The sequence below is a fragment of the Hylobates moloch genome, unplaced genomic scaffold, assembly GCF_009828535.3.
Source record: "Hylobates moloch isolate HMO894 unplaced genomic scaffold, HMol_V3 SCAFFOLD_16, whole genome shotgun sequence".
NCBI classification, from domain to species: domain Eukaryota; kingdom Metazoa; phylum Chordata; class Mammalia; order Primates; family Hylobatidae; genus Hylobates; species Hylobates moloch.
The window spans coordinates 53226722-53241400 of NW_026652291.1; the positions used below are offsets into that span (position 1 = coordinate 53226722).

The following is a 14679-nucleotide window of genomic DNA, read 5'->3' on the forward strand; positions in this document are numbered from 1 at the left end:
ACAATTCTAGTACCTTTCTACCCTCAAGGTTTATTTTAGGGAGCCCCTTGTCCTTCCCTGCCCCTGAGCATTGTTCAGTGACATTCTGGCCCACTGAGAAGTTGTCCCAAAGCCCAGGGATGCTTGTCCAAATTACTTCACGCCTTCTTGGAACTGTGAATACCAAAGGGTATTAGAAAAGGGTATATAACCTTTTCTATAAGCAGAGGATCTTGGCTTACATTTGCTTAACGTATAAGAACAATTCAAATGACTCTTCAAAGAACAAGGGCAATTACCCAAAGTGACTCCCTGTATTGCCTACTTGCTTACCAGAGAAGTTGAGTTCAGCTTTTCCCACTTAAAAGAAAAAAAATCTGGCTACACAAAAAATTAGAATATATGCAGTTATTACAGTATTGGCAAGTGGCATAATTGATTCTCTGAGATTTCATGCCACACATCTTTAGATCAAATCATTCATTCATTTACATTCATTCCTTCAACCAACCAATATCTGTGATGCCTATTAAGTGCCAGCTCTGAGCTAAGTGCTGTGAACATAAAGTCAGATAAGGAATGAACCATTACCTGCAGGAACTTAGCATCTAGTGTGTGGGAGAGACATGGAAATCACTTTTGCATGTTGTTATAAGTGCTGAGGCAAAGGGTGGCCCAGGATTGTGGGGAATCTTGGAGGAGGAGCAGCTAAATTAGTCTGGGGGCCAGAAAACCTTCCTGGGGAGAGGATGCTTGAGCTGAATTTTGGAGTATAAGTAGAATTTACTAAAGCCATTTCCAGGGAGAGGAAAGAGCCTGGGTGATGACACGGAGATCTCAAACAGCCTGGTGCAGGCAGAAACAAGAGCACTAGTTCCATTTGGAGTGGAGTGTTTGAAGAAAAGACATGCAGGAGGCCAGAGAGGAACAGGAGCCAGATACAGCAAAGTGTTGTTGAACTAGTGAGCTTGAACTCCGAATTGTAGGTTATGAATTAGGGTTACAAGCCTATTCAGTTATTCCCCACCCATTCCCAAGAGTAAAAAAAGTAAACTTCAAGTGTTTCTATTTTGATGAAAGAGGAGAATTAAACATCTATGATAGATTACCTTAAACGCATGGTCTCCCTAAAATGATAATTATAATCATTTTAGAGTAAGAGTCCCTTTCTACCAGCCCCCTTGCTTGCATTAACATAAGTAGATTAAGCCCTCTGGGGGATTAAAAATTGTAGGTGAATGTTTTATCATGGAAATTACAATGAATCAGATACTCTCTAGGGCCAAAGTCATTTCCTGAAATGATTTTTCAGACAATTAGAGTACAGTTTATTCCCTTGCAATATAAATTGCACAAAATGGGAACTGAGTTAGTAAACCTCCCTTAGCATCTCAATTACTATGGTTCCAGGAAACAACTTAGGTATGGGAAGGAGACAGACCAATACCAATATTTGCACATCCATTTCTTTTCTTTAGTTTGGCTTCAAAGTCTTCCAGTGTTTCTCCGGTTTCCTAGAAGACTGGGACTTTGAGAAGCAGATTCCCACAATAAAGTCTTAATGTAATTCAAGAAGTCAGAAAGAATGAAATTATTTAGATGTTTGTTATTCTAAAGTCTTGTGAAAACATATTGTTTTTCAGTTTTAAAACTCCTTTATGAGTTTTTAAAATTGTGTTCTGGTATACTCACAGAGTTTATACTATGAGCATTTCAGAAGATAGTATTGATATGTTTACATCACACCCTGTGTGTGATGGTTGCTGCAGAAATGATTGATAATAAGTTTATTTTACTCTAAACTTTACAAAAATATTGATTCATACTACCTTGTATTATATTCAGTTTCCCATTTATAAAGCCCTTTCCTATACATTGTTTAGTCTTCACAATATCATTATAAAATAGACTCAGTATTTTACAAGCTAGGAACAAAACCAAGAGGTTATGGCACATAGGGCTGGATGCGGTGGCTTACACCTGTAATCCCAGCACTTTGCGGGGTCAAGGCAGAGGATTACTTGAGGTCTACTAAAAATACAAAATTTAGCTAGGCATGATGGCATGGGCCTGTAATCCCAACCACTCAGGAGGCTGAGGCAGGAGAATCACTTGAACCTGGGAGGCGGAGGCTGTAGTGAGCCGAGATCGTGCCACTGCACTCTAGCCTGGGTGACAGAGCAGGATTCCGTCTCAAAATAAATAAATAAATAATAAATAAATAAAAAGTTACAGCACATAGGTCACAAACTAGAGTCTTCATTTGCATCATGTAGCAGAGCTTTTCGTAAAACAGACCCTTGTATTTTTTTGTGTGCTTCACTCTCCTCCCCTCCGCTACCCTCTCCAAGATTCTGCTTTAACAGTTAAAAAGCTGCCCAGATGATGCTGATAGTGAACCTGCTTGGGAACTCCTGGTTAAAGGGATTTTTCTTTCTTTCTTTTTTTTATTTTTGAGACAGAGTGTTACTCTGTCTCTCAGGCTGGAGTGCAATGGTATGATCTTAGCTCACTGCAACCTCCCCCTCCCAGGTTCAAGCAATTCTCCTGCCTCAGCCTCCTGAGTAACTGAGATTACAGGTGCCCACCACCACACCTGGCTAGTTTTTGTATTTTTAGTAGAGATGAGGTTTCACCACCTTGGCCAGGCTGGTCTCGAACTCCTGACCTCGTGATCTGCCCGCCTTGGCCTCCCGAAGTGCTGGGATTACAGGAGTGAGCCACCATGCCCAGCCAGTTGAGATTTTTCTGAAGCTCTTAAGGAGTAGAATCAAAACTTGAACCAGGCATGCAGACTGCAAGTCAAGGGTGTTTCCCGTAGACCATAAGTTAGGTAGGAGCAGTTGATGGGAGGCGAGGGGTAGGGGTAGAGGGATGGATGTTGATGGATGTGAATTAAAATCTTACAGCAATTTTCCTTTAAAAACAATTTTTTTTTAAAGTGAAGATGGAGTGACAGTCAAGATCAGAAATTTTCAGATTGATAGCATTTTATTGGATGTTGTTAGTATGGATGTTCATGATGTGAGTGTAATCTTTTAGTTTCTAGGCATGAAAAGCAGGAAATGCAGGAGAACAAGACAGAGGAAATGGTAGATCCTTTTGTATCTTTTAAGGAGACATGGTAAAAAAAATCCATGATAAGCTGTAAATTTGAAGACAAATCATGAAAAAATAATTGCCATGAAACTGTAGTAAATTCCCAGGTGTGTGGGGAAGAGATACTCCATGTTTTAGAAGGCGAGTCACACTCATGTCCCAAGAAGGAAGATCTGAGTGGTAGATATTTCCATTTTTATATTACTAATGATGAAACTAAGGCTCAGAGAAGTAAAGGAGCTTGCCTAAGATGCTCTGAAAATACGTGGGAGAAACCATCAAACCATGATTATAATAAATGATAATAAATGATAGAATAAAGAAGAACCCACGAGAGAGGAAAATAAACCCCAGGACACTGTGAAAGAAGGCCTGGCAAATGCAACCTACAATCCATTTTGTGGTATTGATGAACTATAATATTGATTTACCCTGTTTTTGTCACCTAAGGAAGCCGCTGAGCCATGGTTATGAGATTTCTTCTTGGACATTTGAAACTGAGACTTTCCAAATTCTTATTTTTCAGAAGTTGATGAATTTCAGCCCTAGGCAGGATTTTTATAAAACAAATTTAGGGGAGAATATATTTTAGATAATGTCTTTGTGCTGCCATTTATCACCTGTTGGTTGAAGATTTGTGTTTTAAGTGATGCTGTTGTAAGTAGTACTGCAAACACTTTCTGCTTTTAAGTGTGTACAGCTCTCAGAATCTGAATTACATGGTATAGTGCTTTTGTAAAGTGTACGTTTTCAATGGTATAAGGGACTTTTAAAGTTTTTGATATTTTAAATCATCAGTCACCTGTGCATAGAATTTGTTGTTTTTCGCCTTTTCTACGTTGTTACAAATATATCCCAGTCACTGGGCCATAGTTGTCTAGGTTTTCACAAAGGTGTTTCTTTTCTCCATGTCTTTTCCAAAAGACTTTCCAAGCTCTAGGATTCAAGGCAGACCTTTCATACCTCTTAGATCTTACTTAAATCTGATTTGGGCTTCAGGGAAAACACTGAAGACACAACCAGTACCTGAAACTTTTTTAGTCTTAGGGTTCTGATTTATCCTCGGTCACTTCCCCTAGCTTATGAAGGGAATTTCTGATTGAGTTCTGCATCTCTGGTTTTTAAAATTTTGATCATAATTCATTTTTCCTGAGAAAGCATTTTTGTATTTTAAACCCAAGAATTCACAATGGTATTTTTTCTTATAGGAATGCATGAGATGATTTGCCTTTCTAAAAGTAAATGTAAAACCTCTTAACTATGCGATTATGCTTTCCCAAGTTTCTAGGAATCAACCCAAGTGCAATTATTATAAACATATAAGAAATCATGTCTACCATTGAAAATATAAAATTTAAAAATATATATTTGTTCATAACAGAACCTATAATCAGCAATTTCTGGTTTTCCTTGTTTTACTGTTCCTTCTCATAATTGTTGACAGACACGCATTGTAAAAAGAATGAAAGTTCAGTATTTGTGGGAAGGAATTTCAGAGTTATTTCTAGTAATTCCCTTGCTCCCTTAATGAGCTGGTATGAGATTTTTTTTTAATGTGTAGAAGACTTTATTTTGTTAACACTTGCTCCAATCCAACTTCATAAAGTGGAAGTTTTCTCTCTCCACTGATGCTATGGGAAATCTGAGAATTCAGGCTCTGTCCATTGCTGTTGGTCCATCCCCCTGAAAATGATCTTTAGCTTTTGGTCTACTAGAGAAAAATAATGATTTTTATGGCTCCAAAGTGTCTTTTTAAAATAGAGATTTTTTTGATGATGTCTTTCAACTCATCTTTTATGTTTTCTGATAATAATAAAATAATCCTGTGGGTAAATGCCCTTTTATATAGATGTGTGACAAGTAGTTGAATAAACAAAACTTCTAGTTGAAGAAATAATTTTGTACTTTTTTAAAATTAAGAATTACTTTTTTTTTTTTTTGAGACACAGTCTGGCTCTGTGCCCAGGCTGGAGTGCAATGGCGCGATCTCTGCTCACTGCAACCTCGACCTCCCAGGTTCAAGCGATTCTCCTGCCTCAGCCTCCCGAGGAGCTGGGACTACAGGTGCATGCCACCACTCCCAGCTAATTTTTTTTTTTTTTTGTATTTTTAGTAGAGATGGGGTTTCACCATTTTGGCCAGGATGGTTTTGATGTCTTGACCTCGTGATCCACCCGCCTCAGCCTCCCAAAGTGCATTACAGGCGTGAGCCACTGTACCTGGCCCAAGAATTACTTTTTAAATGAAAATCCACAGATTCTTGTTTTATATTTTTGGATTTTCAAATCTTGATATCTTTTCAAGAAAGGCATAGTCTTGGTAAATAATATCTAAAAATATATTAATATAAATACGATGTGTGTTCGTGTAATTTCAGAGCTTCACTATGTATACCCATATATGTATATGTGCATATATGTGTGCCTGTGTGTGCGTGTGTTTCTGGTACAAATTGATTTAATAAACTATTTGAAGAAAAAACTATCCCTGATTACCTAACTCATGTTTTATCATATGAAATTTAGCACATTGTGTAGTTTGTTCTATTCCGTGTGTCTCTGAATTGTTTTAGTTGTCATTAGTGCTCTTTGATAGTTACCAAAAAAATAGTTGTAAATATTTGTAACGTCAGGAATCTTGTTTCACCTTTGGTTTAATAGTCTAAAATTCTTTGATCCTGAATACAAAGAGAAGTCCCAGAACATTTAGGAAGGTTGATGGAAGGGTAATTGGAACCCAGGACAACATTCTATCTACACATGCACCTAGTAAGCTAGAGGCTGACTGCTGAAACTGCAGGTAGAGGTGGCTGTGTTAGAGGACCTGTGCTTGCTTATGCAGAACTCTACTCCACAAATATCCTATATCTAAGGAGGGATTTTTTTACTTGGGGTCTGTAATACACATAGGTAAAGTGGAGTGTATGTGAACATGTATACATTCTTCTGGGGGTTAGACCCATTTTTCTTTTTTTTTTTCGGGGGGGATTGGAGGGGGACGGAGTCTTGCTCTGTCACCCAGGCTAGAGTGCAATGGCATGATCTTGGCTCAGTGGAACCTCTGCCTCCCAGGTTCAAGTGATTCTCCTGCCTCAGCCTCACCAGCAGCTGGGATTACGGGCGTGCACCACCCCAACCTGCTAATTTTTTGTATTTTTAGTAGAGATGGGGTTTCACCGTGTTGGCCAGGCTGGACTTGAACTCCTGACCTCAAGTGATCTGCCCGCCTTGGCCTCCCAAGCGCCTGGCCCTAGACCCATAGCTTTCTTTAGGTTGTCAAAGAGTTTCATGACTGCAAAAAAGGCAGAAAAACTATTAAAGCTTACAAGATGACTGTATCCAATTAACTATTTATTTCAGTTTTTCTAAATATCGCTTAATGGCCTGGAACTTAAGTTTATCATGATTCTCTTCTCTGCTTCTTAAAACCCAGATGCCAGTCAACAAATTAAAGAAACTTTATTGACATGAATAGTACAGGCATATGACTAAAGCAGAGAAAGTACAATACGGTTTCATTTTATGAGAGTGACGTGTTCCTGAAGACTTGGCAATATTCAAAACTTGCATATTTCATGTTTAATTGCTCCCATAGAACTGACAAAGATGTTTACTAGCAAAACTGGCCAAGACATACGCCAATAGCATAAACACAGTTGTTAATTCCTTCATCCCTCCTCCAACTTAAAATCATAATTCTTCAAGATAAAAAAATTGTATTTACATCATTTCTAGTTTTGTGCTGAAAGTGAAACTTTATTGATATTTTTAGTTCAGCCTTTTCAAGTGAATTAAAGTTTTCCACAGAACACTGAGTCAAAATGAAAATTAAACACACACATACACACACTGCTGGGTATATATCCAAAAGAGATGAAATCACTATGGTGAAGAGATATCTGTACTCCTATATTTATTTTAGCCCTATTCACAATATGCAAGATACAGAATCAATCTAAATGCCCAGCAATGAATAAATGGAGAAAGAAAATATGGTAAATATACACAATGGAATACTCTTCAGCCATAAAAATAGGATGAAATCCTGACATTTGTGACATGGATGAACCTGGAGGACATTATGTTAAATGAAATAAGCCTGGCTGGGCACAGCGGCTCACACCTGTAATCTCAGCACTTTGGGAAGCTGAGGTGGGTGGATCACTTGAGGTCAAGAGTTCGTGACCACCCTGGCCAACATGGTGAAACCCTGCCTCTACTAAAAATACAAAAATTAGGCGGGCGTGGTGGTACACACCTATAATCCCAGCTACCCTGGAGACTGAGGCACGAGAATCAGTTGAACCTGGGAGGTGGAGGTTGCAGCAAGCTGAGATCACGCCACTGCACTCCAGACTGGGCGACAGAGTGAGACTCTGTCTCAAAAATAAATAAATAGATAAAATAAGCCAAGTCCAGAAAGACAAATATTGCTTGGTCTCATTCACATGTGGGAGCCAAACAAGGTGATTTCATAGAAGTAGAGAGTATAATGGTAGTTACCAGAGACTAGGGTGGCTAGAAGGATAGGGTATAGGAAGATGTTGGTCAAAGGATACATAATTACAGTTAGATAGGAGGAGTAAATTTCAAGAGATCTATTGTATAGCAAGGTGACTATAGTTGATGGTATATTGTATTATTGAAAAACGTAAACAGTGGAAGTTATGTGCTCTCATTACAAAAATGATAGCTATGTGAGTTAATGTATTTTTAAACTAGCTAGAGTTGTTAACCATTCTACAATGTATATATACTTCAAAACATCATGTGTACAATAAAAACATACAATGTTATCTGTCAATTTTTTTAAATGACTGCCCTGATCCAACAGATGAGGCCAAAATAAGAGTGGTACCAGCATAGTAATGTGTGTAGTTCAGCTTGGGAGTGGGTTTAGAGGGGCCCATTCTGAGACTTGGGCTGTGCAGTGTAAAGGTACACAACTTACATTCCAAAAACTTTCTGAGTGATTAAATAATGCATGAGCGAACTATACTGTATTGGTTATTCAGCCACTCCTTTCTGAATCTTTTTTTTTTAGGTTAAAGAGCTAATAGTCTTTTGAAAAAGAAGCATGAGCTCAGCTTTTAAAAGGCAAAAATTTTATTTTCATCATTTACATCCCTGGTAACAAGAACTAGCTGCTAGGAAATAGGTCCCAGTTATGTATGAAACTCCAATCTGCTGGAGTTTCAACCTCAATTTATCAACCTCAAATATTAATAGATCTTTAATGAAAAGCTTTTTGTTTTTGGCAGAACTTTGTTGATGAATTTCTACTCTAGAATTCATTTTTGAGATAAGCCAAATTCACCAAAATTAGGCCTTCTTTACTCTGCTTGTGGCCCTTGCTCAACCTGTAGTTTTGGACATTAATCATTTGAAAGTAGTATCTTTTGATCACATTGGCACTACAAGATGCTGTTTTCATCTCTGGTCAGCAATTTTTTGGCCTGCCTTATTTCTACATGAGCCAGGAAACTCAGCCCAAGCTGGGTTCAGCTACTGTGTTAGCTAATTCTATGTGCCAACTTCTCTAGGTTATTATGCCTAGTTGTTTGATCAAACACCAGTCTAGATGTTGCTGTGAAGGTATTTTTTTAGATGTAACTAACATTTAAATCAGCAGACACTAAGTAAAGCAGATTAGCCACTATAGTGTGAGTGGGTCTCATGTAGTTAAAGGCCTTAAGAGAAAAGACTGAGGTCCTTCAAGGAAGAAGTTCTGACTCCAGTCTGGCTTGGGACTCAAGACAGCATCAATTCCTGATGGAATTTCTAACAGATTTCAGACTGCCAGCCCCACAATCACACGAGCCAATTGTTTAAAATATCTTTTTTTTTTTTTTTTTTTGAGTCAGAGTCTCGCACTATCACCTGGGCTGGAGTGCAATGGCACGATGTTGGCTCACTGCAACCTCCGCCTCCTGGGTTCACGCGATTCTGCTGCCTCAGCCTCCTAAGTAGCTGGGATTACAGATGCACGCCACCACACCTGGCTAATTTTTTTTTTTTTTTTGAGATGGATTCTTGCTCTGTTGCCAGGCCAGAGTGCAATGGTACGATCTCGGCTCACTGCAACCTCCGCCTCCCCGGTTCAAGCGATTTCCCCCCCCTCAGCCTCCCAAGTAGCTGGGACTACAGGCACGTGCCACCACGCCCAGCTAATTTTTTGTATTTTAGTAGAGACGGGGTCTCACCATGTTGGCCAGGATGGTCTTGATCTCCTGACCTCGGGATCTGCCCACCACAGCCTCCCAAAGTGCTGGGATTACAGGTGTGAGCCACTGCGCCCAGACAAAAAAAAATCTTTATTTTATATATATAAATATTATATGTAAGTATACTCATATATAAAGATATTTAAGGGATATATTATATATATTTATTTAAGGAGTGAATACACACACACAAATCATATTGGTTCTGTTTCTCTGAAGAATCTGGTACAACTCCAATCAGCCTTATTAGTGGAGTGGGATTATTCATGACCGCTGGGAGCAAATTAGATCAATGATTCTAAAACAGTGGGCCTGTGGAAGTGTATCAGGCACTGCTAATGGGGAGAAGGAAGGTGCTGACAGCTGATACTCTGTTCCCCCTTCCTGAGCTTCAACCAGAGTGACTTGACTTCTGTTTATTTCATATATTGGAGGGTGGTATAAATAGTACTTAAAAAAATTCCAGTGCTAAAAATAAAACTTACAGATTTATGGTTAAGATAGACCAATATCTCAAAGTTTAAGTATGTATGGTGTCTGCATGAAATTTTTTACAAAATAATTTTTCATTGATGATGAGGTGATATCTCAAAATGGTCCAAATATATATTTTGTAGTCAATAAGATATTCTTATGATAAGGATTTTTTCAGGACATATTCCATCTCAGTAGCTTGATGTTGCCCAGCTCTATAGTTTTATAAATATGTAGGAAAATATAATTTACTTTGTTTCCCAAATGCAAGTCCATCTTCTCAAGTGGCCTTTAATTATGGCAGTAATCTCTAAAATCATGAAAGGCAGGGAAATGTGTATTTGATGTCATGTTCCTGATTTGTTTTTATAAGATTTGGGAAAAGACTAAACCAAGATGTGGACACAGGATCAGGGACTAGATGGATTCTCTTTTGGCTGTTATAGCAGGAACTATAACAGGAAGGGACTATGACAGGAACTATATAGCAGGAAAGAAGAAAAACGTGCCTTGGAATTCATAAAATTCTGAAGTAATGGTGACAGGTGTGAAGTGGAATAAAAGCCTGGGGTGTTGTGGGCTGAGGTATTGATAGCATTGGGGTAGCCGAATTCAGTACTGGGCCTAAAGGAATTTGATCTATCAGCTAGAACTAGCAGGTTCTGTGTCAGAATCTTCATCACCATTTAGAGGCACTGTTTGGTTAGAATTAATGAGAGATCGCACACCGTAATGGAAATGGCCTTCCACAAATGGCTGATAAGCTGGGCCCCTACCGTCCAATATTGCCTGGCTCAGGAGACCATGAAGTTTTGAATATTTCTCTGAGCTAAAGGTCAGTGGGTTGGCTTTGCTATAGATAGGGATGGGGATTTGGTGGACAAATAGGGACCTGAGCAGAGGCTTAAGATGCAAATCTGACCATGTCACTCTTCAAAATTTCCCCTCCCACTACAAGATAGTCTAGGCCAGTGTTCTTCAAACCATAGTGTGCACGAAAATCACCTTTGAAAACATCAATTGCTGGACCCTACCACCAGAGTTTCTGATCAGTAGGTCCAGGATAAGGCATAAGAATGTACATGTCCAAGTTCCCAGGTGATGTCGATACTGTTGGTCCATGGACCACACTTTTAGAACTACCAGTCTAGGCACTTTACCATCACACAAATGGATCTTTTCTGTTCATTTCATGCCAAAGTCTTTATTCTATATTTCCCACCTCCTGTCCTGCGTATTATGATTCAGCAATGTGGAATTGCTTATAGTGCACTTGCAGCCACTATGCTGTTTCTTGCCACCCTGCCTATTCCGTTTATTTTACTAATTCCTGTGTAACTTTAAAAACTTGGTTTGCATTGTTGCCCAGTACTCTCTTGTTTAATTGTCTCATTTCCCACTCCTCATCTGGGTCAGTTAGCCCTCCTGTAATACCCAGAGACTGCTCCGAACATATTTCTACACTGCACTTATGACGATGCACTGGAGTGATCTGTTTATGTGGCTATTTCTTCTATGACACTGTGAATTCCTTGACACCAGGAGCACGTCTTACTTTTTGCATGCACAATACATTCACACTGGAGGTGCTTGCAAAATTGGGAGATGGGGGTAGAGGGAGCAGGAGAGAGGAGGAGAGTGAACCTTGTGCCCCTGATTACTGAGGCCATCTCTCTGATACACAGGGAATGTGTGGCTCTGGCTTAGAGTAGAGCTTCAGGTAGCCATCTGTCATTAAAAGAATTCTTTTAATTCTATCTGTTCAAGATCTTGTACAATCTACAGAATTTCAGAGCAAATCAAATAACACACTAGGGTTATATAGCAGTCAACTTTCTATTTCTTTCAGCTATGATCATTTCCTTAGTGTGCAGACCTATAATGAGGGCTGCATATGAGTATTGTCACAATCTCTGGCAAGTTTCACCTTTAGCTTCCCCTCTGTTGAACAAGGCATACACTTATTAAAATTTAGGGCAATTTTGGTAATTTATAATTGGATGAAATAGTTATTATTGCCTTAGCATATGCAGTTCACAAGGACAATTAATTGCACAGTAAAATTTGCAAAAGAGATATTTTGATTCATAGACTACTTTAAATCGTCAGTGTTTAGGCTTTTCGGTTTTCTTATTCCTTCTGTCTGTCCTCGTTTTTTATTTTCCACCCATGGCTCCTTTTAGGATAAAATATTTTAGCCAGGAAAGAGCATAAAGATAATTCAGTCCTTATGCATAGGATAAATGATTTGTCTGGTCACACAGCTAGTCCGTAACGGAGGACTAGACTCCAGGACCCTGTCCTGAGCACTCCACCATGCTTTTACCATCTGTTTAAGAAGCCCCACTTTGTATAATCAATTCTACTGTTCCTGAAGCAGAACAGTTAACAAGACAAATTCAGTAATTTATGTCCTAAAGTAGGAGAGAGTTAAAGTTGAAGGGTAAAATCCACATTGCAAAGAACCATACGGTCTATTAATACTAATAGCATAATCATAGGTAACATTTGCTGAGGGTTTGCTATGTTGCAAGAACCACAGTAGGTGCTTTACATGGACTGTCTCAGTTGATCCTCACAACCACTCTGTGAACGGGTCTGTTATCCCGTTTACAGATTAGAAACAGGCTTAAAGGCTAATGTGCCCTAAATCCACACTGGTAAAACCAAAAGTAAAGCAGAGGCGGTCTGTCTCCAGAGCTCATGCTCATTTAACCACTACACTAATGGAGTAAAAGCACGCAGACATTCAATCTGGTTGCAATAGTGACTGAAGGAAAACAGTTGCTACAAAACGCAAATAGTGAGACAAGGCATCTGTGGGTACCTTCTGCCTTACCTCACATTTGTAAAAATAAGGATACTGTATGGGACTGGTAGCTATATGATTTAGCTTCTTGTCTTAATAATTTGTAAATAAATTATGTTAACTTAGGTTTGGAAGGAGCCACATTGTTTATTTAATCTAGCTTTACTAGATGAACAAATCCTCCCCTCTTCAAAATCCCTGATGCAGAGTGATGAAGTTTCTTCTTGAAAACAGCCAGTGAATAGAGGATTTGCCTTTTGAGACAGTCTACTCAGTGGTTTCTGGTTCTTTTTCATCTGGAATTAGAGCCCACTTTACTTGCCCCTTTTCCCTAGGTCCTGGCCCTATCCCCTGAAGGGGAGTGTATTCGTCTGTTCTCATGCTGCTAATAAAGACATACCAGAGACTGGGTAATTTATAAAGGAAAGAGGTTTAATGGACTCACAGTTCCACATGGCTGGGGAGGCCTCACAATCATGAATGAAGGCGAATGAGGAGCAAAGTCACATCTTACATGGCAGCTGGCAAGGGGGCTTGTGCAGGGGACCTCCCATGTATAAAACCATCAGATCTTGTGAGACTTATTCACTACCACGAGAACAGTATGGGGAAGACCAACCCCATGATTCAATTATCTTTACCTGGCCCTGCCCTTGACACATGGGGATTATGACAATTCTAGGTGAGATTTGGGCGGGGACACAGCCAAACCATGTCAGGGAGGGAGTACGTCTACTGTCTCTGCTTGGAGGTAGCTGGAAAGGCTGGGAAGATTATGTCCCCCAACCCACCAGACTTTCCTCATCAGGTTACACATCCCCAGAACATCTTTCAACCCTCCGTTTTCCAGATCTCCCACCATGTTTTTATTTATTTTTCTTTTTTTATTCGAAACGATCATAAAACAGCACTACTGCCATTTAGTCACTTCTTCCAGGACATAGTCTAGTTTTTTTCTACGGTCTTCTCCAGAATCTAACATTTTATCTCATCATTGCTGAATGATATTAGACTTATTATTTCCTGTGTTCTGGATATAATACTCCTATTAATACCAACTAAAGCCAAGATAGCTAAAAAGCAACGATACTTTTCCCCAACTAATTTTGCACTTGTAACTAACTATATACTCAGATCTATTGAACCAGAACTGCTTTGCAGCCCAGAACTTTCTATCCCAAGGCCAAATGTACAACTTTACAGTTAATATTGTTTAAATTATTATTTTTATAATTTATATATAATATTTTAGCTTGTCAGGATCATTTTGAATCTCTGGTGTGTTAATTATACATAATTTGTCTGTACAGTATTTCTTCCATATTATTAATAGAAAATACTGCATCTGACAGGGCCTATTATACTGTTAAGTGAACTTTTTTCAGAATTGGTAATCAATACTCTTTCAATGTATTATTCAACCAGTTGCAATGCCAGCTAAGCAGTAAGAAAAGTTAGCTCTCATCATTTTATCCATGAAAGTACCACAAGAAACTTTGTCAAATGTTTTATAAAAATCAAGACACAGGATATATAAGCTATTCTATTAGTTTATGAATTATTTTAAAATATGGTTACAAATGACTATTTTTAAAAATAATCAAGTTTTCAGAACTATGGTGAGTTCTTACTCCATGCTGGTTCCCATTGATTTCTAAATCCTCTCAAGGAGAATGGGCATTATCTCACACTACTAGACTGGTCCTCAAAATAGGTAGGTGAAAGAAGACGGGCTTGGAAAGATTAAAAACGATAGCCTACAACTCTTAGAGAGATATAACCTGCAGGCCTATTTTTCAGATGTGGAAACTAAAATTCAAAGAATTGAATTGACTTTGCTAAAGTCACCCAGGAAATGGATAAGTGAGGATTCATATCTAGCCCTTCTGTCTCCAAGTTCATTTTTCACATTAACCTGCACATTCTCTTGATCTCAGTCCTCTACATTCAATTCCTGTGATGAGTTCCAGCTCTCTTAGGGTCATGAGCAAATCTCAAAATGGGGTAAATGCAGCCACCGGCAGAAAAATGGAGCATCTTTATAAAGCATCACCTTTTATCTGAAGACAGATAGCATTCTTTTTTATTGACATAA

General features: G+C 38.8%; 1 protein-coding gene across 1 annotated transcript in view; it reads left to right on the plus strand.

Moving 5' to 3' along the window:
- The window catches only part of TXNDC16 (thioredoxin domain containing 16), a 148753-nt gene extending 143308 nt beyond the window's left edge, over positions 1–5445 (plus strand). Inside the window, exon 24 of the mRNA XM_058429389.1 lies at positions 3022–5445. The gene's annotated coding sequence lies outside the window, so the exon portion shown is untranslated. The remainder of the gene's footprint in view (positions 1–3021) is intronic.
- Positions 5446–14679: the final 9234 nt, after the last annotated feature.